The sequence below is a fragment of the Marmota marmota genome, unplaced genomic scaffold (genome assembly GCF_001458135.2).
Source record: "Marmota marmota marmota unplaced genomic scaffold, marMar, whole genome shotgun sequence".
Taxonomy (NCBI): domain Eukaryota; kingdom Metazoa; phylum Chordata; class Mammalia; order Rodentia; family Sciuridae; genus Marmota; species Marmota marmota.
The window spans coordinates 8,762,732-8,787,466 of record NW_026000026.1 but is presented as its reverse complement, the minus strand read 5'-3'; positions in this window follow the sequence as shown (position 1 = coordinate 8,787,466).

The window sequence follows — 24,735 nt, the reverse complement described above, 5'->3', positions numbered from 1 at the left end:
CTCCCCACCCTCTTCACAAGGAAATAAGATATTTGATCCTTTCCTTTGTTATCAGGAACGGTGAGATCTAGTTTGGGAAGCTGGAAATATGTCAGAGTACTACTTAAAACCTCTGAAATCCAGCAGATACAAAATAGCATGCACACATATACCACAGGCATAAAGCCTCAATGAAATAGTGTTTTACTGCAGAATAAAAGAAGCTTCTGAGTTTGAACTAATAAAAAAAAGCCACCTAAAGTATCAGAAATGCTTTCAGATCTAACATTAGCCAAAAAGGAAGGAAAGAAGGGAGGGTAGGTGGGTGGACGGATGGATAGATGGATGGATGGATGGATTGACTGATTTAGGGTTCTGTGGGATGCTTTAGGTAGAGCCCACAAAGGTATTTTTTAAAATAAATGAGACCCCAAAAAAATTGCAGTGTAGGATAAATTTTCCCCTGAGCCTTTCTGAAAGTCAACACTGGTTCATTTTGACTTCCTTAAAAAAAAAAGAGAGATTTATCATATTCAACTATTTTCATCTATCAAATTACAGACACCCCTAATTTCTTGAATTCCCCACAGCGAGGGAAGGGGGACCAGGAGGAATAAGAGCCAGCAGACTCACTGTCACGGCCAAGCTCCTGGAACTGTGTCTAAGCCGGAACTGTTGATCTATGGAAATATAAATGTCATTTCTAAATATAGCACCGGGAAGCCAGAGAATCAGCATTTCTGTTGATGAAACACCTTTTCAGGAAGTAGCACGTTCAAGGGGACGCTACACCCCATCACAGGGAGAGTCACACACCTCCCCTCCCAGCCCTGCCTCCCGGAGGCTCCAGACCCACCTCCCTGCCCAGGCCCTGGGACTGCGCTCCCCGACCTCGCGCCCCAGACTGTGAATCCAAGCAGATGGACCTCACCCTCCACGTCTTAAAAAAGGACAGCCTAGAACTCCCTCCTGTCGCAGAAGGATTCCTCACGCAGGGATGCCCACGACCCCACAAATGAAACCCAAGGGTGGAGACTGCTGGACCATGCCAGCCAGCCCCACGGGGGTGGAGGGTGGACTCCACAACCCTCAGCCTCAGGGACACAACCCAGGCCTTGGCCCCCAGCCAGGTCTTCAGCCTTGACGCCTGCTGTTCTTTGCTCCCTCAGCTGGGCTCTGACGATGCCATCCTCTGTCCCCACCCCACCCCAGGCCCTTTGTGCATTTTGTTCTCTTTCCCCAAACCTCCTGCACACTTTGCACTCTTTCTCATCTTTTCCACTTTCTAGTAGACACATTTGTGATTCTCAACTGTCAAAGGTCTCCTCCATCCCCCCGGGCTTTAGTCTGTTACCACCAGATTGATGGCGCAGCCAAGCACAGGGCTCCAAGGGGCCCGTACTTGGCTCAATGCTCTGATTCTAAATTTTTTCAACAAGGACCCTGCATTTTCTCTTTTCACTGGGCCACAAAAGCCATATGGTCATCCCTGATCACAGCCCTCTGTCTCCTCCATACACCAGGATTTGTCATTGTTGATTTGTCAGAGCACTCTGTGCATGGAGCAGGGAGGGCCGATTGGGTTCTTCCATTAGAGCAGGAAGCTGTCCTGTGTATTATGGGATGCAAGGCTGTCCAGGGGGGTTTTCTGGGGTAGTGGAAATGCTCTGTATCTTTGCAGTCCAGTATTATAGCCACCCATCACTTCTGTCCATCAAACACTTAAAACGCAACTAGCACCAATGAGGAACTCAATTTTTTGTTTTATTTCATTTTAGTGGATGTAAATTAAAAATTGAAACAGTCTCATGTGGCCAGTGCCTGCCAAATTGAACAGGTCTGACCCTGAAGGCCTAGCGGAGCAACTGGTGGGAGCCCCTAGGATATCATGAGAGCTTTTCTAAAGAAGCTCCATGCTGGTAATATGGCACTTTGGCGCACATCAAAACTTCCTGAGGAGTTTGAAAATATGAGTCCCCCTGACCCCATGCCCCCAGACTCACACAGAAAATTTTCAAAAGATCCAGGAAATTTAGGAAACCTAAAAGTTTGAGACACACTGTGTATACCTGATGGAAGAAGTTTATCCTTGCATCAATTATTTAAATATCTTTAATTCTTCCAAGTCAATCAATATTTGGGGGGTGGGTACTGGGGATTGAACTCAGAGGTACTCTACCACTGAGCCACATCCCCAGCCCTATTTGGTATTTTACTTAGAGACAGGGTCTCACTGAGTTACTTAGTGCCTCGCCATTGCTGAGGCTGGCTTTGAACTTAAGATCCTCCTGCCTCAGCCTTCTGAGCTGCTGGGATTACAAGCATGCACCACCATGCCCAGCCAAGACAATCAATATTAACATAAAACTTTTTCTTTTCCTAGAAGAATGTCATTACTCAAAAAAAGTTCAATCACCGCCAATGGGTTATTTCAAGCAATATCTAATCCAGATAAATTACAAAGAAGAAGACACACTTTGACTATTGCTCGGCTTTGTTATGATGAACTTCAACATTTCTTGACTTTGAGAGGACAAGGGTGACAGTTCTTTTTTTCTCAAGATTTGAAAATTATTGATTAAACATGTGGATAACACCCGGCATTCGAAAAGTGGTAGGACTTCATTCAGGAGAGGTAGAGATCCCAGTTAGGAATTATTTGAGGCAGGAGAGGGACAGGAATGTCTTTGTGTCATTACAAACACACACATTCTGTATTTATTCTTCTCCTTCCTTCTCGTGAACACACGCAGAAATGTAAGAGGCTGCTACTGTCCAGCCCCTCTCTGTGCACCTTTGTCATTAACCTTTCCTGTCACTCAGCGTCTAACAGGAGCGCTTTTTCCTCCACCATATCAAAGACACGTTTCTAATCAGCATTGCGCCCAGTAGCTTGACAGACCCACCAGAGCCACTGTGAGGAGGGCCGTCACTCACCGGGGGACTCTGCTGATGTCATAAACTGCAGGGCCAGCTCTGTGGAGAGTGGCTGAGCCCACCGAGGGAGTTGAGAGCTCAGCCTGCTCTGCAAGCCATCTGCTAAGAAAACAGATTTAAATGGCGACCTTTTCATCTCTGTCCTTTACAGAGATTTCAAACTTTTGCTGTAAAATTTAAACTTTTCAGCCACAAACAGATTAAAATTCCTTTCTGGAGGCACATTGGGTTTCAGACTGCCTCTTTGGACTGACAAACAGATCAGCAGTCTCACCCCCCACCCCCATGGCTGCAAAACTATTTAAAAGGAGGAATATTCTGCTAATGAATGCTGCTAGTGAATTCTGCCATGCAGACCTTTCCAAAGCCCTGACCCATCTCCCAGAGCCTGAAAGTCCAGAAACGGCTTTCCCAGTCTCCTTTGCAGGAGTCCTGGCCACAGGGTTTGGGTCTGGCCAATGAGAGCAGAAGTGGGTTTCATGGAGAGATAGGCAAGAGAACGGGGGCTTTCCTACCGCTGCTCCTCCAGCCGCCCCCAGCGGGCACTTCCAGCTTTGCACGCTCAGGTGCAGATGGGTTGACTGAACCCCCAGGACCATCTTGCATTCATAAAGGAACAGGACCGCAGATGAAAAGCCGGCTACTGGGAGGGAGGAATGGAAGACCAGGCCAGTCTGGGCGCTTGATGGCCTTGCTGAGCTCTTGACTTACGTGGCTGTAGTGTGGGCCACTTCCTGGCTTCTTATGAGGTAGGTATTGGACATTGGGGTCCCCTGGAAGCTGAGCCTGGAATATGCATTAGGGTGCAGATCACTTATGCAAGATGTGATCCCCTGGAGCACCAGCAGGGAAGTGGGAGGTGAGACAGGGAAGGGAAGGAACCAGCAGGGTTTTCGGAGCAGACAACATCTGCGGGCAACAAGGCTCCGCTTCTGGGGACTTACTCAGCATTGTCCCCACAAGGGCCACCTGTTATTATTGAGGCCTGCTCTCATCACCTGCTCCAACCAGAGAAAACTCCAAGGCAGAGAACCCCAAGTGCTTTCAGTAATAAGCTCGCGACCTGCAGGGGAACACTGTCCTGAGGACTGAGGAGGGCGAGGTGCGGAGGTCAGGCGTGACCTCGACAGCTTCTCTAGAGTCCCTATCTGCCAACAGTCTTATCTGCAGCAGAAATGCTTAACTTGCCACACTCTGGAGCCTCTAAGTCATTTGCATGACTCCCAAATTTCTCTCAGATTACACACCAACAATGTGGTTTTGTCTTTTGGTTTTTTTGCCTTTTGTGACACTGGGGCGTGGAACCCAGTCTCATGCTTTAGAGGCAAGTGCTCTGCCACTGAGCTATACCCCGAGTCCCCAAGCCAGTGAAATGACGCCAATGCTAATGCATTCAGCAAGTTCTTATGACACATTGGCTATGCATCGAGGCCCATGCAGAGCAAATCAACGTGGTCCTCATGTATGTGGGGCTTACTCTGTAATGGGGGATGGGCGTGGAACAGTAGTCACACTCACACCCCAGAAGTAACATGGCAGTTTTATCTAAAAACAAAGTGCAAACACATTGAATAGTGGACACGAATTTGGAGAGTGGAGTCAGAAAAGAGTTCAAAAGTCGGAAAGTGGAAGGATGAGGGGGAGACAGCCAGGAGGAAAAAGAGAAACGGCACCGCTAATCCAGAACAGGTACCACCCGACAGGAAGTCGCAAAGGCTCCGTAAGAAGCTCTATCAAATAGCATCTTTCAGAGAGAAAGAAAATAAGGATCCGAGCCTACCCAAACCTTATCATTAGGGGGTTTACTTAAAAAAAATAAACTGAATCATTTCAGGACCATGGCTTCCTCTAGAAATAAATATGAAGTCAAGGCCCAAGTAAATTCTGACTTTCCCGCTTCTTGGGACTGGAAGACAACGTATTTGGGACTTTATCCTTATAAAAATAAAAATGATTATTCCCAAAACCCCAATTTCCTTGTGGAAAACATCCTGTTTGTTTAGCACGACCCTTGAGCATTTATATGCATCTGCATGTGACAAAAGTCTGTTCCCAAAGCAGAGTCTCTCTGATGCCAGGTTCCTACATGAGCCCAATACCCTGGGACAGGCCTTCCTCTCCCTGACCCTCACCCTTCCAACACCTCCAAAGGAAACTCAGTGCAAAGCCATCAAAACCCCAGGGGACCACAGAGCACAATTCAAAAAGCACTGTTTTGTTTTGTTTTGTTTTTTCCCCACAAAGGCACATCAAGACATATAGGAAGACATTGCTGATCATTTAGGTGGGCAAGCTATGCCCCCCCCCAAGTCAAATCCAGCCTAAATAAAGTTTTATTGGAACACAGGCACACCCACTCATTTACATATCGCCATGGCTGCTTTCTTTTGTGTGGCAGAATTGGATATGGACTGCGAAGCCGCTTACCACCTTCAGTCACTGGCTCCTTACAGAAAGGTTAGCCAAGGCCTGGAAGGAAATGAGCAAAAGATGTCGAGTCAAACCCTGATCCGGCCTATAACCAAGCAAGAGGATTGCAATAAAAACTCGAAAGAGAAGGAAACACAACGGGACTGTCAGGCCCATGGGAAGGGAAGTCAGGAGGTATGGCTGCGGCTGAGTTTCCCCAGGACATGGACACCCTGGGCTGGCCTGTGGGCTGGCCTGCCTCCACACCATTCTCCTGCCCCTGGCAGAGGAGGTCAGCAGGGGCCCCAGGTGGCCTCCATCCCTAGGCTCCCCAGCAAACTCAGAAACCCTCTCAGCTTCCCTGATCTCACCCAGGGTGGGCCTGGCCAGCCGCCTCCACCCGAGCCCCCCTCCCTCCCGCTCTCGACTGGCTGAGTCTGCTTTCTTCTAGAGCCACCTTCAACATCGCAGCCTTGAGAATCTTCCTTGAGCTCCAAAACCTGGGCAGCTATGCTCCCACACTGCCTTCTCTTTCTCTCCACCTGTCCCTGTCAGTCTCTGTCATAATTGGTGGATACATACTCGATACCTCTGCAAAATTACAAGCTCCATGTGGTCAGGGCCACGCATGTCTCGTGTGCTATTGGATTACTCCCAAATGCTAAAACGGCTCCTGACACATGGCAATACACATTCAATGAGTGAAATGCTTTGTATAAAGGCTTTTGGACAAAATAATAAAGCGGAATAGCGTGGTGCATATACATTAGGGTGGGTTACACACTGGCTGTGGTGGGTGTTGCTCCCCGACGCTATCTCATTACAGTTTCCATGGGAGGAAGTTTGAGTGAGAGACAGAGAAGATAACATATGCCAAGGCCCTGAGGCAGGAAGGAACACGGGGCATTGGAGGTACTGGAGCACAGAAAGCTAGATTGGAAGGCGGCAGAGCAAAGTGGAGGCCAGATCACGCAGGACCTGGAGGATTTTCAATTTTGTCCCAACAGCAATAGAAGAACCACAGAAGGTTCTAGCTAGGGCAGTCAATGGTTTCCTTTGTGTCACCAGCAACAGAAGTTGTGACTCCACAGACAGTAAACAACACCCTTAACAGAGTGCCCCGGCTGCGTAGGCTTTAGCCATCTGATCCTGGTGAATTGAGGAGATGTTTTACATAAGGAAAACACACTTACAGTGTGATAGGGCTTCGCCAGAGTAAAGGGGACCCAGGGTGAGCGTCTAAGGGAGCCTCTACATCCCACTTCCAGGGGAGAGAGAGGGTTCTGACAGGAGCCCACCTGAGGGCCCACTAGTAAAGATAGTCTTTCAACCCTGTGGGAGCATTCTGCAGCCAAAAAACCATCATAACAATTATAAAGTCTCTGAAAACATGCAAAATCTTTCAAGAAACTATTAAGTGATCCTAACCTCTACCCTGGGTGGCCAAGATCATCTGTAAAGTTGGTTTCACCAACCACGTGGCCCCCGTGGCAAGCAGTGGACTGAGCTACTGTAGCAGGAAGGTTTCCGAGGTCGGCATGTGGGTGAAAGGGAGGGCATGGCTGCATTCCAGTAAAGCAACAGGTGACAGGCCAGATTTGTCCCCTGGGCTGCAGCTTGCTGACCCCTGATCTCACTATATTATAATTACAATTAAATAAAGATGTACTGTTTCTGAACACAAACAAAAGAAAACATAGTAAATGGATGTCCTGACGCTGTTTGGGGACTGGAGTTGGTCGGGTGGCTCCGTTTTCGCCTATTGAGTTGTCCTGGGAAGGACAGCTGGCTGGTGAGCATGGGGAGGAGAGAACTCCCTTTTCACCATCTTTAGCCTGGGAGGCTCCAGGGATCAACCCACCCCCAAACCCAAAGTCAGGCCCGTGGCCAAGCCCAGCCCTGACCTTGGCCACCCCTGGCCTTGCCCAGGCTGGTTTGCTCAGAGAAACACAGGCCCAAGCAGTCCACTGAAAATCACTAGGTCCTGCTGCCAAGGTCACCAAAGTCATGCCCAGCCCTGGAGGCTCGGTGGCCCTTCTGCCCCTGCAGGTGTGCGTGCTGCTCCAGGAGGAGGCCAGCAAACAGCAGAGGTCCACGGGACCCGCGTGGCAGAGGGACACTGTGGGTATCCCAGGTCTTTTCTGAAACTGGCCCTGCTTCTGGAATTTTCTGTGACCTTGGCCCATCCATTTTTTCCCCCCATTTTGGCTTACTTCAATTCGTTTTTATCCCTTTCAACCAAAAATCCTTGACCATTCTTAGTGATCCTTTTTATTTTAAAGTCTTTTCATATTTTTATCACATCACTCTAAGCAACAAATAAAAACGAGAGATCGATGAAAAGGCAATATACTTTAAAAATTCATTTCTCAAATGAGAGGCATGTTGTTGTTTTCTGTCTTTTTCTTTCTCTTTTCTTCCTTCAGCAGTAGAGTGACGGGGCCAGTTGCAGTTCTTAAAGTTGACCAAGAGAATTTAAGTACTGTCTAAAAATTGACTGGGAGCCCATTTTGAAGAAAATATATAAAGACAGGCCTATTGTGCAGATCACAACTGACGACAATAGAAAATAATTCCGGACAGAACATCTGACTCTGCAAAAATCAAGTGACAGATATAGAACAGCTCCGTGTCCAGGAGGGGATGAAGGCGGCCGTGACCACCACGCAGCCACAGCCCCTAGAATAAAAGACTTCAGGAGAAAACACAAATCTAAGCGTGCCACTACTGTGCTTCAATGTCCCCTCAGTAGCTTGAGCCCCGGCTCCTGTGGTGGACGTGAGGGTGGCAGGGCACAAACTTGAGTGTGCAAGGAAATACACTTCTTCTGAAATTTCAACTTAATCTCTTTTTATCTTCCCCCATCTACCTAATAGCAGAAAACTTAGTCACTTCTAGGTAAACGCCATCATTTTGAGTTAAACACATGATTAATTCCAAAGACGGAGCACACATGCCCACACTCCCACACCCATACCGCCTTGCTTCTCCCTGGCACCCTCCAAGGACCAAGGCATTTTGGAATGTAATCACCTTAGGAAGCCCAGTCTGTCACTGTGTTCTGCTCTCTGCCAGCGCCCAGTGATTTTTTCTAGGCTTTGGTGGTGTTGGCTTTTATCTCCCAGCAAGTCCTAAAACACCTGTGTTACCCATTGTGTCCGTGGTTATCAGGTCTACCACGGTCAATGCAGATCCAAGCGCACTGTTCTGCTGCCAACCCAGTCACCTTCCAACAACCAGCCGCATGGCCCCGCTACACCAAGATGCTCCCCGACAGCGGCAGAGAGTACTTCTGCTTACAGACAGACACTGGTCACGTGGTTGTACCTAGTCACAGAAAATGCTGGGATCCATCCTGCTATTCTCAGTGACATGTGTTTGTAGGATCTTTGGAGGGGTCAGACACTAAGAAAGATGGGGAGATAGAAGGAGAGAACTAGCACTTTCTATCTCAGATGTTTAACATGCACCTCAAAAATCATTCAACAAATAGGTCAGAGAAAAGCAGCAGGTCAAATCCATCCAGGTATTAAACAACAAAGTAATAGGCCAGAAATATTAAAGACAAAGGAGAGCAACGTGAAGAAAAAATAAAATAAAATGAAAACGTTAACACTAACAATTCAGAAGGGAAGGTTTTAAAAGTCTCTGTGCCCAAACACTGAGATAAGAAGGAGAAAGCAAAAAGCCAACACTTGTATGGGCAAAGAGGGTTCAGGGAAGAGCAGAAGTGTGAGAATCGAGGCCACCCCAAAACCAACTTTGCACAGTCATTTTCTTGATCTTGAAGGGAAATAAATTGAGCATGAAGCAGGAACAGTGAAAGAAAAACACAACTCATAAACAGAGATACGCCGAACAAAGCAGGAAAATCCACACGGAGCCCCAGCCAGGTAAGCTCCAAACCAGGGGAAAATTCTAGGGTCAAAAAGTAAAAAGAAGATTCCCGCATAAGAAAATGTGACCTTTGAGAAGAAACTTATCACAGCGTTCCCACATAAAACTAAACCTGAAAATGATAAAAACTTAACTATTTGGTTTGGCAAAACAGAAAATTGCACTCAAGTTTGATCCCAATGTTTAATGCCGTGCCCTTTCGCCCTCTGACTTCTCACAATCTGATTCTCAGAGAGGAACCTGCCTGCCTGCCTTGAGCAACACGCAAATTAAGGTGTGACATTGGCTCCATTTTTAATTACATACAGCTATCATCTGCTCTAGAATACACTGGATTTCTTCCACTGAGTTCATATCTCCTTCTGTCTTTTTACAAATGCATTTTCGAGCTTTGTGTTGCTTTCTGGAAAATCTACCATAATGTAACAACAGATTTTAAGCTTAAATGTATATTAATCACGATGCCAACAACCACAATCTAATATAGTCCTTACCTTTTACTGACAATGTGAATTTTAATTAAGTGTTATAGTGCATAATTAAGATCTGAAATGCAGAGTGTATTTTTGTCCTGTTCGCTGTGCGTAAGAAACTTCTAGTATTGAATGAAGTTTGCCTTCCTGATGCAAAGATTTCAAATTTTACAAACTAAATGAATGGCATATACAATTGGGTTTTCGAAGACAGGGTTTTCGAGGACATTTTGAGGACTCGTTCAAGATGGCTGACAGAAGTTGGAAACAAGCTTTATGTTCATCAACAGAGTAGGGCAATGTATAAGAGAGAATATGTGCTTTCCTCAAAATAACAAAGTAGCTTTCTGGGCACCCACATGGACAAATCTCCAAGATATAATATGCATGCTAATTGCAGATTTCATTCAGCTAAAATGTGTGTAGACATGCATATGCCTCCATTCATAGGTATGTGCTTGCATGTATAGACATGTTGGTGTGATCACATGCATTCATACTCAGACACGTGTAAAAACACAGGGAGGGTTTGAAATAACAGACACAAAATCTGAACGTTGATTGGCTCTGAAATGAGGGTTAACAAACTTGTCATGAAAAGACCTATGGTGAATGTCTTCAGTTTTGTGGGCCAGGTGGTCCCCAGCACAACTGCCCCTGGAACATGGAAACAGCAGCAGACGCACGGTGGAGGTCCTGACAGGTCCTGAGAAAAGCCATTTACAACAACAGCAGGTGGAGGGTGGCTGGATTTGGTGGCGGGCCATAGTTGCCTGTCCTTGTGGTGTGGGTAATGGGGGGATAAACAAACAGGGAGTCGACAGAGGGATGAGGAGGAACTTCTATTTACCCTGTATAAATCTGGGTAGTGTCTTTTATTTTAGAAAAAAAAGGAAAATGTATTTTTGTAAATTGTTCATTTGGACTTCCATGACTTGATTTACTCTGGACTGTAAATATGAGTCATCCTTGTGTGCATGAAAGACCCAATATCCATTTGGCCTTTCTCCCTCCAAGTGATGGAAGTCCATGGGTTTTGGTGGCCACATGGCAACCATGCTTGAGAATACCTTTCCCCGTCCCCTGCTAGCTGAGTGTGGCATGTGACTCCATATTGGCCAGAGGATTTAAGTAGAACTGAAAAACAAGCTGTGTACCCTTTCTGCAGGCTGGACTCCAAGGAGGTAGTAATGACCCAGGCCTGTGTCAAGAGCCACACCCCAGGAGAAGGCAGAAGAACCACAGCAAAGAGGAAATCTGGGTCATGGTTGACATGGTGTTGCACCCCGACTGCCAATCATCCTCATCCTTGGGGGAGACAGAATGGACCTGGACTTGGCATGTTAGGCTGGAATTGCCCGCTGTGCTTGAATTGCACTCGTTAGAGCAACTATGGCTCATGACAGAAACTGACCCACCATATAAAATGGCTCAAACACAACTCACACATTTCTCCCTGACTCGGCATATTGGGTAGCTCCAGATTGGTGTGTCTAAGATGTGGGGAGGAGCGATCTTGGTTCCATGCTGTCATTCAGGGACAGGATGACAGGATACCTCCATCTTCAGCAGGAGGCTTCCGGCTTACCCTGGTCCTCTCTGTGCAGGAGGAAGAAATGTGAGGATTATACAAAGGAGATTATTATGGGCCAGACCTGAAAGAAGCCCCCATTACTGTCACTCAAACTCCATTGGCCAGAATTGTTGCATGACCATACCTATAAGAGAGGCTGGGAAATGGAATGCAGCCGTGGTCCGGTTACTGGTCTCTGACACAGCACTAAGTACACAGCCCTAGGGCAAAGGGTTTTTTAATGTTTTTATCAGCACAGTATAGCTATGCATGATGATGGTGTTCATTGCAGCATATGGTGCAGAGATTTTCATCTAATTTTTTCACACTAGGTCCCCACCATCTAGAACAGGGATTGAAAAACTCTGAGGAAGTCTACTAGCAAATTTTTAGGCTCTGTGGGCCACGCACTCTGTGTTGTAACTGCTCGGCCCTGCCACCACGGCATGAAGCATGTGAACACATGAGCATTGCTGTGTTCTAATAAAACTTTATTCACATAAACAGGTGAAGGTGGGTCCTCATTTACTGATCTGGCACAACGGTTTGGGTCCAATAAGTGTTTGCTAATTGATGACAGCAAATGAAAAATATTATTTCACAGGCTTGAGAAACAAATAGTATAACATGGAAAGATGTAGCAAAGTACCTGCTATATAGCAAGTGCTCAGTAAACGCTATTTGTTCATTATATGGACATGTGAAACATAGATAAAATATAGTCCTCAAGAATCAACCAAAGTGATAAAGGAGGTAGATATTTCCAGGAAACAACTTAAAATAAGTGTTTGACAGGGTGACAGAAGTATGTACAGGGCTCAGGTCTAGCAAACAGAGTGGGAAGAAAACCACAGGGAGGGGAAGCCAGGAGAGGGAGTCGAAGAGCCAAACGGAGCCCTCACAGGCATTATAAGACAGGGAGGCTTTTTTTTTTTTAACTTTGTGAGCCAGAAACTCATTAAAAACAAGCTGGTGGCCAAGGCCAGAGTCTGTGTAGAGATGCTCCCTGGGTCTGTAACACTCAACCCCTCTACCCTTCCCCTGGGTTCACTGTATCAGCTCCAACAGCTCCTCCTAGGAGAAACCTGTCCTGACTGCTCTGCCCTGTGCTCCTAGACTCCTCAGCCTCCACTCCTGGGTGTTCTTTAATGTCAGTTTCTTAGGAAGTTATATTCAGTTGATGGTGCATGTGTGTGGTTGGGTGTGTATGATAGCCGTTTCTCCTGAGAACGAACAGCAGAACTGTATTGCTCACCACCAGAACCCAGCACCTAACTCCATGAGACACACAGAAAAAGCACCCAATCATATATAAATCATTTTGTTATTTTGTTGCAGTACTAAGGATTGAACCCTGGGCCTCGCACATACCAGGCAAGCACTCTACCACTGAGCCACATCCCCAGCCCCATGCATCCCATTCCTGATGAGACCCTGAATGCAGATCACTGGAGCCTCTCGTTGAAGTCCAATCAGAGGCGAGATGAGCTGGTGATGATGTTGACTTGATTGGGTAAAATCCAGGAATCTTAAGGGACAGCAGAATGTGATGGTAAAGACAGTCGGTTCTCAGCATCTGCAACTTTTCTGCAAATGTGAGATTATTCCAAATGTGAGGATATACTTTTAAAAATGGCAAACTCTAGAGCTAACCTTCAGGGCTGCAGTCCTGGCCCTGCCTTGTATGTATTCTGTGTCAATGGGTGTTCGCTTGTGTGAGCCCAGGTCTCCCACCTGTCACCTGCAGAGGGCAGTAGTGATAGGGCCGGTACTGTGGGCAGGAAAGGAAATTGCAAACACCACCTGCAGTGGGGAGTTCTCAGAAACCACCAGCTACTCCCATCATGGCCTTTCCTCCTATAGCTTGAGAGCCTGATGAGAGAACACTCTCCCATCTATACGGAGGTGAGCAGGGGGCCAATGTGGAGGGAGGCGCAGGGTGGAAGAAATTGGATTCAGAGCCCTCGTCCCATTGCATTTTCTCAATGTTACTACGATTTCATCTCCTTAAGACTCGCAGGCTTCACACACCAAGACCAGGAAATAGAGCTGCTCAGGATGAAATCAGGTCAACATCGATCAAGAAGGCCAAAAGACACGCAGACACGCTGCCATCTTATACCCGGGAAGCTGTGATATAAATGACATTTCAAAAGGAAGGTTGTGGGCACAGGGATGGGAACATGACTCAAAGAGATTATAGGCACATATATTTGTTTACTGAGCCTGCCTTCCATATATACTCACACAAACCGTGAATCAGTCACTTGATAATTCAAGATCAGAGGCACGTATAGACGTAGAAGTCAACGGGATTGCTTCCATTTACATAGAAGCATGTGTGTGTCACTGTGTTGTAGTAAGAGCTTACCTTGATCAAATGTCTGCCATAGACATTGGACTAAGCTTCCTATATGACACGTAAAGTCTGTTCAATATAAGGGCTTATGAGCTGGGTTTTACGATAGGCCCACCCTGCAGATGAAGAATCAATGAGAAGCAAGCAACTCGTCCAAAAAACACAGCCAGAAGAGCAGACAGCAAATAACAGCTTGGTGTTTGGCACTCGGAAGTAGCTGGTGTTGGTGGCATCAACAGGTAGCCTCTAGAAAGAAAAAGAGACCCAGTGAATGTCATGGTGCTAAAGAAAAGTTCAATGTTCAGGTGGTAGAAAGATTTCAAAGAATCGATCTGAGCCCCATTTGCAAAAACGAACCCAAGGTTTTAAATGAACACTGGGCTACCACCTTCAGGCCACCCCGCACAGCACCTGCATCAGGAGAGAGGCATTTCTAATTTATTAAGACGGTACGTAGCTGATAAAAATATCAAGCTCATAAAAATATCAAGGAAAGGAAATAGGTTCAACCACAGACTAAATTCCAATTAAAATAAACAGAAACAGAATAGCAGAAGGCAAGAGGGAAAAGTTGGTGGGGAAAAAAGAAAACCAAAGCTGTGTGACTGAATCTTCTTATCACCAAATGGAAACAGAGAAAGCCAGCGACTAACAGGGGTACGGAAAGAAAGTTCTCTTACTAATTGGAAATATTGGGTCCAGGAGAGTTTGAGAGAAAATAATGAAAAACTACTCCTGGAAATGCACAGATTTGCATTAACATTTTCTTCCAGTGTTTTCCTAACATTGGAATAGAAAGATGGGTGAAAGGGAGGTTCTTAAGAGAAGGCCTTGGGTGGAAAGATGCAAAGCCCTTTCTGAGGAGCCAATGGAGAGGGCAGCCGGGGCTATCTCTGGCCTCTGGTGAGAAGTACCCATAACCAAGGGTTCCTTAGGAGCAGCCTGCAACCAACAGCTTCCAACAGCCTCCTTGGGGGCACAACTCTAAGGCAATTTCCTACACTGGATTCCAGAGTTTTCTGGGAGATGATAAGTTCTGGTTGCTCCCTGGTGGCAGCTGCCTTGATGACTCATTTTTCCTTCTGCCTCACTCTCCCTCCCCTTCTAGATATTTTCTGGTACCACCTCCCAAGAGAGAATGTTGCACACAAATCTTTACCTTAAGTTCTGTGTTTGGGAGAACCTTAAATAAGACTCGGCTGAAGGGGAAGGAGTTTGTAAGGATCTGGTTTTGTCCAGGTCCCTGGTAGATTAGAGAGAAGGTGGGAGATACCAAGAAGGTGAAAATGGAGGTATTTCTCACCCATATCCTCTTCTCCTTCTCTCATGGGAATAGTTTGTACAAAAATGAGACTGGGTGGGCAGAGAACCTGTAGTTCCAATGTGCTTGGGAGGCTCTGCGTGGGAACCCTCAATGCTTAGGGGAGAGGACTGTTGGCAGGGGCTGGGCCTTGAGGCTGTGTATATTGGGAGTGCCCACTGAAACAGGGAATGCCCAGCATCGTACCGCTACCTCTGGGTGCTAAGGTCTGGGAACCTGGGATTCCAGGGTGGTGGAGAAAATCAAGGCTGATATGGCCCTAAGCACCCAGATACAGCCCAAACGGCTGCACTCTAAACAACATTTTTAAACTTCCCATTTATTTTCCTTAACAGATGGCAAACTTCTAGAAATCGCATCCCAAAAGGATGTGTATTCAGAAGTAGTTATGAATATTTTTTTGAAAACTAATGGATAATATATATGTGTACATACCCCGGTGGTTTTGAAACAACACTGAATTAAATGAAGAGATCAACATCATGAACAAAATTATTTGCCTACTGGGAAACACCTGAAGGTGTCATTTTGACACAAGTATATTTTTAAACTTGCCATCTCAAATGTTCTAGTTTGTAGATGGTTACAAATCTGGTCTGTGGAGGTAGATGGTCTGGATCCAAATCCCGATCATCCTCTTATCGGCTCTGAAACCTCCAGCAAGTTACTTAACCTCTCTGGGTCTCAGTTTTCTCATCCGTCTAATCATTACAGGATTGTTTCTCTCAAAGGGTTTTGTGCCCTTGAGCAGATCGTTCAGCTTCTCTTGAGTCATTGGACTCTATTATTGGGGTAGGGGTTGCAACTCCAAACTAAGACTTATCACCTCTTACTGACTTTCCTCCTGCAGCCCCCTGGTTGAAAGCATTCGTTCAAGGTCAGAGAGTCCAAATAGCCAAATGGGCTTCAGAACCAGTTGTTGGATTGCACCTGAGCCTGGGTCTCTGCTCTTCTGCTCTTCCGTGAGCAAGCCAGTGTCTTTTCACAAGCCCACACCTGACCTAAGTTCCTCCGAGTTCCCTTCTGCTGCCTGTCACCAACCACCCCCACTGACAAGATCCTCCTTCCTGGTTCACTTTCTCTGCCTGAATCACCTCCATGACCACAGACTGGACATTAACCAGGGGCAGAGTGCTAGAGCTTTGAGACTGTGTTGGGGGGTGAGGGTCATGTTCACACCCACGCAGGTTAAGGGGAAGAGAAAAGAGACGAAATCCAGTTTGAAACAAAAATTTCAGATCTATTTCCAACTTCCACAACATAGCTTTGTTTTTGTGGAATGAAAAAGAGTGTTTTGTCATGCAAAGTAAGGAAGTCATGGTCTAGGAAAGCCGGCGCAAAAACAGGACTGGGCAGAGGTTAAGAGATCTGTCTAGCGCCAGGGAGATGCAGGTTGGAATCCAGACCTCACGGCTGACAGGCAAGAGATGCCAGGGAACTGGCCCCTTGACTTCTCACCTCTCCTCGGCGAAGGGCAGATCATCCTAACCGTGACGAGCCACTGACAGGGTCACTGCGAAGATTAATAGAAAAAAAGACGTAACTCGCACTCAATAAATACGGCCAGCTCCTGATGAAGGTGACAATGACACCAGCATGTGGCGGGTGGGTGGCCATGCCAATAGAGGGCCTGTTTCCCTAGAGGTCTGACGGGAATTCTGGGAAGTAACTTGTCGCCAGGGAGCAGGTATCTAAACACAATGAGAATGACCTTCATTGCCCGAAAGAAAGGGAGATACTGAATACAGCACAGGTTGGGGGCTTGGATTTGTCCCCTGACTGAGACCCCACTGGACTCTTGCCCCCAAGTCTGATGAAGAACTGGGAAAACACAAGTCAAAACTGAAGAGGCTGTGGTTCCAGAACTTTGTGACCCACAGGGACCCGCCAACAGATTGGGCCCCTCTATCAGCAGGTATTATAGTGGGGCCACCTCCGCATGCATTTTGAGACCTCGGTTTCTCCGTGTGCCCTTCTGAAGGAAGGACGGTCCAGTGGGAGGGAGCTGTCCGAGGTGTCTGCCTAGCAGGTCCAGTGGCGCCTTCTGAGTCCACTGTGCGTTAGCGGTATTGGCCAGAGGGAGGGCACCAACAGAAGCAGAATCTCACATGAACCCACGTGGACAGCCTCAGGGCTGGGATTAGGGTGGGGCCAACAGAGCCCCCCCCCCCCTCATCAGAATTTAAGGGGCCACCAAAGAACTCAATAATCAAGATACATTGTATTTTAATGCCATATTGTTAAAAAAAATAAAAGTGAATAACAGAAAAAACCATAAGGAACTGAACACAATCCACAGATATTCGTGATCCTATACATAAAGACGGGAGCAGTCACGGTGCTGGGCCTCCTGTGGTAGAGCCCAGCGCCTAAGGAAACCTCGGGAGCGCTGACTCTGGCTTTGTTTAAAATTTTGATGTTTTTTTCATCGTGAATGTTTCACATTAGTTTTGATTGTTTTGATATTGAAAAGATGTCCAGCTTGATTACCGAGAGTTTTGATCCCCATAAATCCTTCATCTGAGGCAAGAGCCCCACTTATCCTCCCCTGGGGGACACTGAGAAGTATGACAGTGGACCTTCCTGGAGAAAAACAGAGCAGAGGGGACCGAGAGCCAGAGAACTGCGTTATCCCTGGCACCGTGACCTGCCCACAGGCACCCACCAGCCCAGGCGAACACCACCATTCTGAGAACCATTTGAGCGTCACCGGTATTTGGGTACAGAATTTGGATGCGACTTTGCCAGCAGCTGAGGTGGCAGAGGGCTCCGAGCACAGTTCCCACCCTGCCACCTCCACGCGCGCGGGAAGTTTGTCAGCAGCTAATCTGAGCCCATCTACCACTCTTTTGTCAGTAATGGCAAATCTCTATGTGGGGACGCAGCGCTGCATACGAAATAGGGCCTGTCCCCTCGCCTCGCACAGTCGCTCTTTGGGAGGCTGAGGCTGGCGCTGACAGACAAAGGCTAATTGGCAGGCTCCAGCCGTCCGTTTCTGATGACACAGTGGAAATAATAAAAGACAGGGACGGGAACAAAGAAAGTTTAGAGGGAATAATAAAGGGAATATCTATACCACGAGCATTTGCAGGCGAGAAAAAAGGGCGATTTGAAATAGGGGGGGTGGGGGTCCCCGGTCTCGGTAAACAAGAAGGAAGAAGAAATGGAGCCGTTGCTCTGCCTTCCTTGATAGATGGAGTTAAAATAGATCAATACGTGGACGGACAGATACATAAATCGACAGAAACACAGATGAAATAGATAAATGGGCATTTTATACCCGGAGCTCACCATTTGTGGGAATCCAGCGACACACAATAGCAGGTACAAGCTGAATTTAGGAGTAAGCAGAGAGTTCAAATTAGAAAGTCAAATAGTCCCACAAATGCTGTGACTTAAGGGAAGGGCTGCGCTCTCTGCCTCCGTACCCGTGTATGGCCTAGGGTGCTCGGAATATTTTCATCTTCTCATTTGTTACTTCACCCATTATTAAATTCTCTAAAATGAAGGGGGAGACATCCAGAAGGGGAGGCTGAAAATATAAAAACAAGTAACTGCATTGCTTGCAGAGGAGGTCAAGGTTGTCTTCAGGGAAACTGAGCAGCCGAGTGTGTTCTTACAAGGAAAACTGAGGTAGCGTCTCTGTTTAGATTAATGTCATTAAAAATTCTGCTTTGAAATTTTACATTTCCATCAGGCCTGGTTGTATTGTGCGGAACTGCGTGTGTGTGTGTGTGTGTGTGTGTGTGTTTTCCAGGGAACAGCATGTGCTGCTTTAGCAGGGAAATGATCAATTTTTTGCTGCCTTTGTTTCAGAGAATGTTGCTGTCCAAGGAAATGACCTAGTTTATGGCTTCTCTGCATTCAGGGCATGTTACACCCATGTGCACATGATCAAAAGAAGACAAAAAAACAGCAACAACGGAAAGCATCCTTTGGATAATTTTTTTTTAAATCATATGCCCAAACAACTCTAGTTTTTACACCAAAATTCATTTCGGTTCAGCATCTATTTTTGCCCATCTACTGCGGGCAAAACTGCAAGATGAAGCCCAGGCCTGGGGCCCTGCTTGCTGAGGACATGTTTGATTCCACCCCCATGTTGGAGCACTGTAGAGTGTATTAAATTTTATTCTTATTTAGCTGCTAACAATTAAAAACTAATATTTAATATAAAAGTTCAGGTTTCTGGCTTATCTTTAAAAACCCGACAATCTGACATCAGGTCTGCCTTTTCACATGACCATTATCCTGAGTAGCAAGTGCACTCTCCACCTCTCCCCAGTCGCCACCACTCCCTAATGTCCTCTGACTTAGAAGCTAAGTCTTGGTTACTGCTTATCATCATGCTGATGTTATTGTTTTCCTTATAGGAGATTTAAGAAACCTGTATAATGTATACACATTTACTTATCAAAATTGGGAAAACAAGAGACAAGACCAAGAGAGTCACAGGCTTCAAGAAAAATGTGTTCTTGATTTCAGCTTTACTCAATTCATTTCACTAGCAGATCCCCTTAACAACAACAAATAATAAAACTAACAAATAGTCCTTTTGATGTGCCAGGCATTTCTAAGTCCTTTATATACATTCAAATCCATTTACTCTGTACAACCATCCTAGGTGGTAGGTGTTATTACCGTCCAAGTTCACAGATGAGGAAACTGAGGCTCGGAGAGTTAAGTGACCTGCTCAAGGTCTGTGGCTTAGCATGCAGCAGGACCTGTGGGCACAGGAATGCACATGAAGCATCACAACGCAGCACATGATGAGAACAGCTAGCAGATGTTGCCACCCAGTATATTCCAGGCACAAGAACAGGCTCTTAAAATATAAATCAGTATAGAAAGAAACTCAAGGCGGATCACAAAACAAAGACAAAAATAATGCTTCAGAGAGATGTTCAAGTGCCCAGAGGAAGCTCAGGAGTTTTCTTCAAGAAAGTAAAAGTGGCAATGGACCTTGCAGGATTAGGAGTAAAACACACAGAGATGTGGCCTCGAACCACATCATCTCCATGATGAGAACTGCAAAACTGGAAGATGGGTAAACGGGGAAATGCAGAACACTTCCCAGGAGGCAGGGCAAGATGAAGTTCAACCTGAACACCATCCCCTGAGTACCAGCAGTGTGTCCTGCCTTCTAGGGGACAGAGATGGATGTTCCCCCAAAGAGTCTACACTCTGGCAAGGGAAAGGTGTGCAGAACCATCTCCGGCTCCAGGAGAAAAGTAAGTTCCAGGGCCTAGCAGAGAGACCCACTTGCCCAGCCTCCTGATAGACACCCTCACTGTCCTCAGCCCCTGTGTGGGGACATGGAACCCAGCGTCCTCCACCACAGCTCCTCCTCCAGTTCATTGAAGGGTGCCACCCACCTAGGACCACAGCCCAGACAAGTGAGCACCACCCTTCCCTCCTTCTCTTCCCCATCCCCAAGACCCCAGGCACCAAGCCCTAAGGATCCTCCATCTTAAAGTCTCAGAAGCCCCTCTCTTCTCTTCTGGCCACCTGCCACCCCTGTGGTCCAGGATGCTGCCTTCCCTTGTTGAGACTCTTCCTCCACAGGAGGACTCCCTTCCACAGTCTCGCATCCTCCCCCAGCTTCCCACATGGGATTGATTCGGTCTGTCCACAGCTGACCATTCCCACCAGCATCCACACCGTCTCATGGATTCTCAGATCATGAAAGAGATCCTGCAAACTGGCCAGTGGCCAACCTAGGAAATCCACTTAACATGAACAATGGCAACTCCAAGGGCACCATGTGCTACTGCTACCTCTCCAGTGTGTGGTATTAGATTAGAAATGAGAGTTTTTGAAGTTTAACAGGATGGAGTTCAAAGCCCAGCTTCACCACTAACTAATGGCAGGGGACCTCGGGTGAACGAACCTCCCTATTTCCCCTTCTGTGCGATGGGGTTGATGATGACATCAAACTTTAGATCCTGTGAAGATTGGATTAAATAATCACTATGGTAAGGGATTAGCCCTCAGAAAGTGCTCCAAAGTGCACTTGTTTTATTATACAGGTTATTACTATCAGGTTGTATTGAATGTTGATAGTTTAATAAACCAGGGCAGCACCCACTGCCCCCTTCCAGTACATAATCAGGAATTCCAGCACCCCTGGCCATCCTCAGGTCCTGGAACCTGACACTAAGCAGCAGGGTTTGCCTCAATTAAGACCAGAGGAATGGTTTCTTCTCGGGGTTGTGATTTTAAGTAATATCAATGTTTCATAAAACTTATTAGTATAGGTCTAGGTGAAGCAAAAATAAGATAGCACACTGGGAAATTAATTTTAAACAAATTACATATAAAATGCAAGGATTCATAATAATGTTTCAAAAGCAGTCTAATCTTAATATCATATATTTTGCTTTATGAAGCTCCCAGTTTTAGATTAATCATATTGTTTTTTTATTTACTACTCCATATAATAATTGGCTTATCTGTGATATTAATATGCATGAATTTTTTTAGCTTGCTTCTTTACGAAAGCAGTCAGCCTGGTGTTTTTTAATATGTTGATTTTAATATGCAATGGATGTGTTTATATGCAGATTAAATTGGATTGCATTTATACTAAACAAGAAAACCAAAATGCAGAAGGGTGCTGAGAACTGAGTGACTTGTTAGACGTAAGGACCCGTGGCAGCCCACTCCCTCCTCATAGCAGAACAGAGCGTGGGAGCCTACCCTGACCACCTCAATACGACACCACACAGGTTTGTAGAAAGATGGAGAGGTATTTGCTTCTAGTTTTCTCCTATAGCCATGGTTCTCAATAGGGGAATGGGAAGGACTGAAGCTCCCAGAAGAAAGGTTGGCAATGTTTGCAGGTATTTGGGGTCCTCACAACTTGTGAGGGTATAATTAGTAAAGCATGCAGTTAGTAAAGGCCAAGAGTGTTGTCAGACATTCTACAACACACAGAACAGCCTTCAAAACAAAAAGTTATCCATCTCGAAATGCTAATACTTCTTAGAAAAACAATCCTAAAGTTCATATGGAAGTGCAAAGGACACAGAATAGCCACAGTCACTCTGAGAAAAACGAGCAATGCTGGGGGCATCCCGATACCTGATTTCAAGTTATATTATCAAGCCATAGTAACAAAAACAGCATGGTACTGGCATAGAACATATCCCTAGACCAATGGAATAGAAGGGAAGACACAAAGACAAACCCGCACCGACTACAGTCATCTGATTCTTACAAAGGTGATAAAAGCATACATTGGATAAATGAACCTCAATTACAAATGGTGCTGGGAAAACCGGGTATCCATGCAGAGGAATGAAACTAGATTCCCTCTCCCTTGCACTGTGCAAAAGTCAACTCAAAAAGGGTCAAAGACCTAGATATGAGGGCAGAAGTTTTGCAACTTCCAGAAGAAAACCCAGGAGGACTCTTCAACATAGAGGCATAGACAATGGCTTCCTAAATAAGACTTCTTCCGCTCAGGAAATAATAGCAAGAATCAATAAATGGGATGACATCAAATTAAAAGGCTTCTGCAAGCTAACGAAACAATTCACAGAGGGGACAGTCTGCAGAAAGGGAAAAAAATCTATTGCAGCTCCTCCTCCAACAGAGGATTAATATCCAGATTATTTAAAGAACTCAACACCAAAGAAACAAACAAATAACCTCTTCAATAGATGGGCAGATGAACTGAACTGACACTTCTCCAAGAAGTCCAACCGGCCAACAAGTAAATGAAAAATGTTCAACATCTTTAGCCATCAGAAAAATGCAAACCAAAACCACTTGGAGATTCTTTCTCACCCCAGTCAGAATGACAACCATCAAGAACAGAAATAGTGGTCTGGGATATAGCTCAGTTGGTAGAGTGCTTGCCTTGCATGCACACAGCCCTAGGTTCAATCCCCAGCACCACAAGAAATACAAACCCCCAAAAAATAGCATAAAAGTGGTGAGGATGTGAGGGAAAAAAAGGAACTCCTAGACACTGCTGTGACAGCGTAAATTGGTGCAGCAGCTATAGGAATCAGCATGGAGGTTCCTCCAAAACTAAAAACAGAACTTCCACGCGATCCAGCTCTTCTACTCTTCTGTATTTATCTGCAAGAATTGAAGTTATCATACTTTTAGAGATGCATACATCCCATGTTTATCACAGCCTAATTCACACAAGCCATGCTAGGGAACCAGCCTAAGTGTCTGTCAACAGATGGAAAGACAGAAAATATGTGGCACAGAGTTTGATTCAGCCACAAGGAAGAAGAAAATTATGTAATTTCCAGGAAAATGGATGGTACTAGAGAGCATCGTGTTAAGCAAAATAAGCCACTCTCAAAAAGACAAATAGTGTGTATTTTCTCTCATGTGTGGAAGTGAAGGAGAAAAAGGATGACAAGGGAGCAGAAGGGAGATCATCAGGTAGAGGAAGGAGATCAGGAGGATGGAGGAGGGCAAGGGAGGCACTGGGGAGTGAGAGTGTTCAAATACTCTATCATGAATACGCCACGATGAATCCACTATTCTGTAGAATTAACATGTACCAAGAAAAATAAAAATAAAATAGTACGATATTTTTTAGAATATTTTAATAGTTCTGACATTGAGAAACACTGTCCTATAGGAAGAAAAGTCTTAAAGAAGAAGAGTTAAAAACTCTGGGCTGCATGAAGTTAGGGCTGCAGAATTTCAAATATCTTCAACAAGTTGGTCTTCGGTAAACAAAAGCAGATTCCCTGTTGGCTAGCAAATTATATGTGTTATATTTATACAATCACACATCCAGCAAATATTTATTGAGTTCCTATCATATGTGAAAGTCTATTCTAGGTGAAGTTTTCAAGGGGTGATGTTGGCAGGCAGATAGGTGGGTGGGTAGACGGATAAACAGATAGGAAGACAGATAAAAATGAACAGGCATGATAAAGTACAGCCAATGAGCACTGTGAAGAAACGTAAAGCGGGATCAGGAGACGAGGGCTCCGGGAGGGCCTTTCTGAGGCTGTGATCTTTGATCAAGACCTAACTGAGGTGAGGAGACCCATGCTGATATGGGGGAGCAGATGCCTGGTAGAGAGGTCAGCAAGTGCAAAGATGGGCATGGGCGTGCGTAGGAGGTCCAGGAGGAGCCAGGAGACTGCTGTGTTGGAGGACGTGAGCAAGAGGAGGAGTGGAGGGAACAGGCCAGGGAGAGCGAGGCACTGCCCAGCATGGAGTCCTGGGAGCCTAGGAAGGACATAAGGTGTCATTTTAACTGTGACACCTTCATATATTGGTTGATTTTTTTTAATTCGAGAGTTTTTAATATGCTGTTTTTTTAAAATATTGAACACTGCAGATATAATACATGAAAATACACTAATTTGATATGTACAAATTCCTCCCATTTTTTTCCCAGGCAATAAGACCACCATATGTACTATTTATTCATTCATTCATTCCAAATCTACATATAGGTTTAGAGACACTTTCTTTTTTCCCAGTTAGTTCAGCACAAGTAATTTTGTTTTGGTCAATTTTTGATGTTGTTGTTGTTGTTTGGTTGGTTTTTGTTTTTGTTTTAACTTTACCAGGAGCTCACTGCAGAGCATCAGGGAAGGGGAGGGGAGGGAACATTTAAATATACTTTATTTCACTCCTTCCTCTCTTTCTCACATCTGGCAACAAAGCAACCAAGAGAGAAAAAATAGACAAGAAAAACAGACCAACATATCCAACGGATACCGAGCTGGCCACTGAGGGCTTCCTGCTGGCACAGCTCTCTGTGTTTAAAGGGCTTGTTCCGTTTCCTCCACTAAAGCTT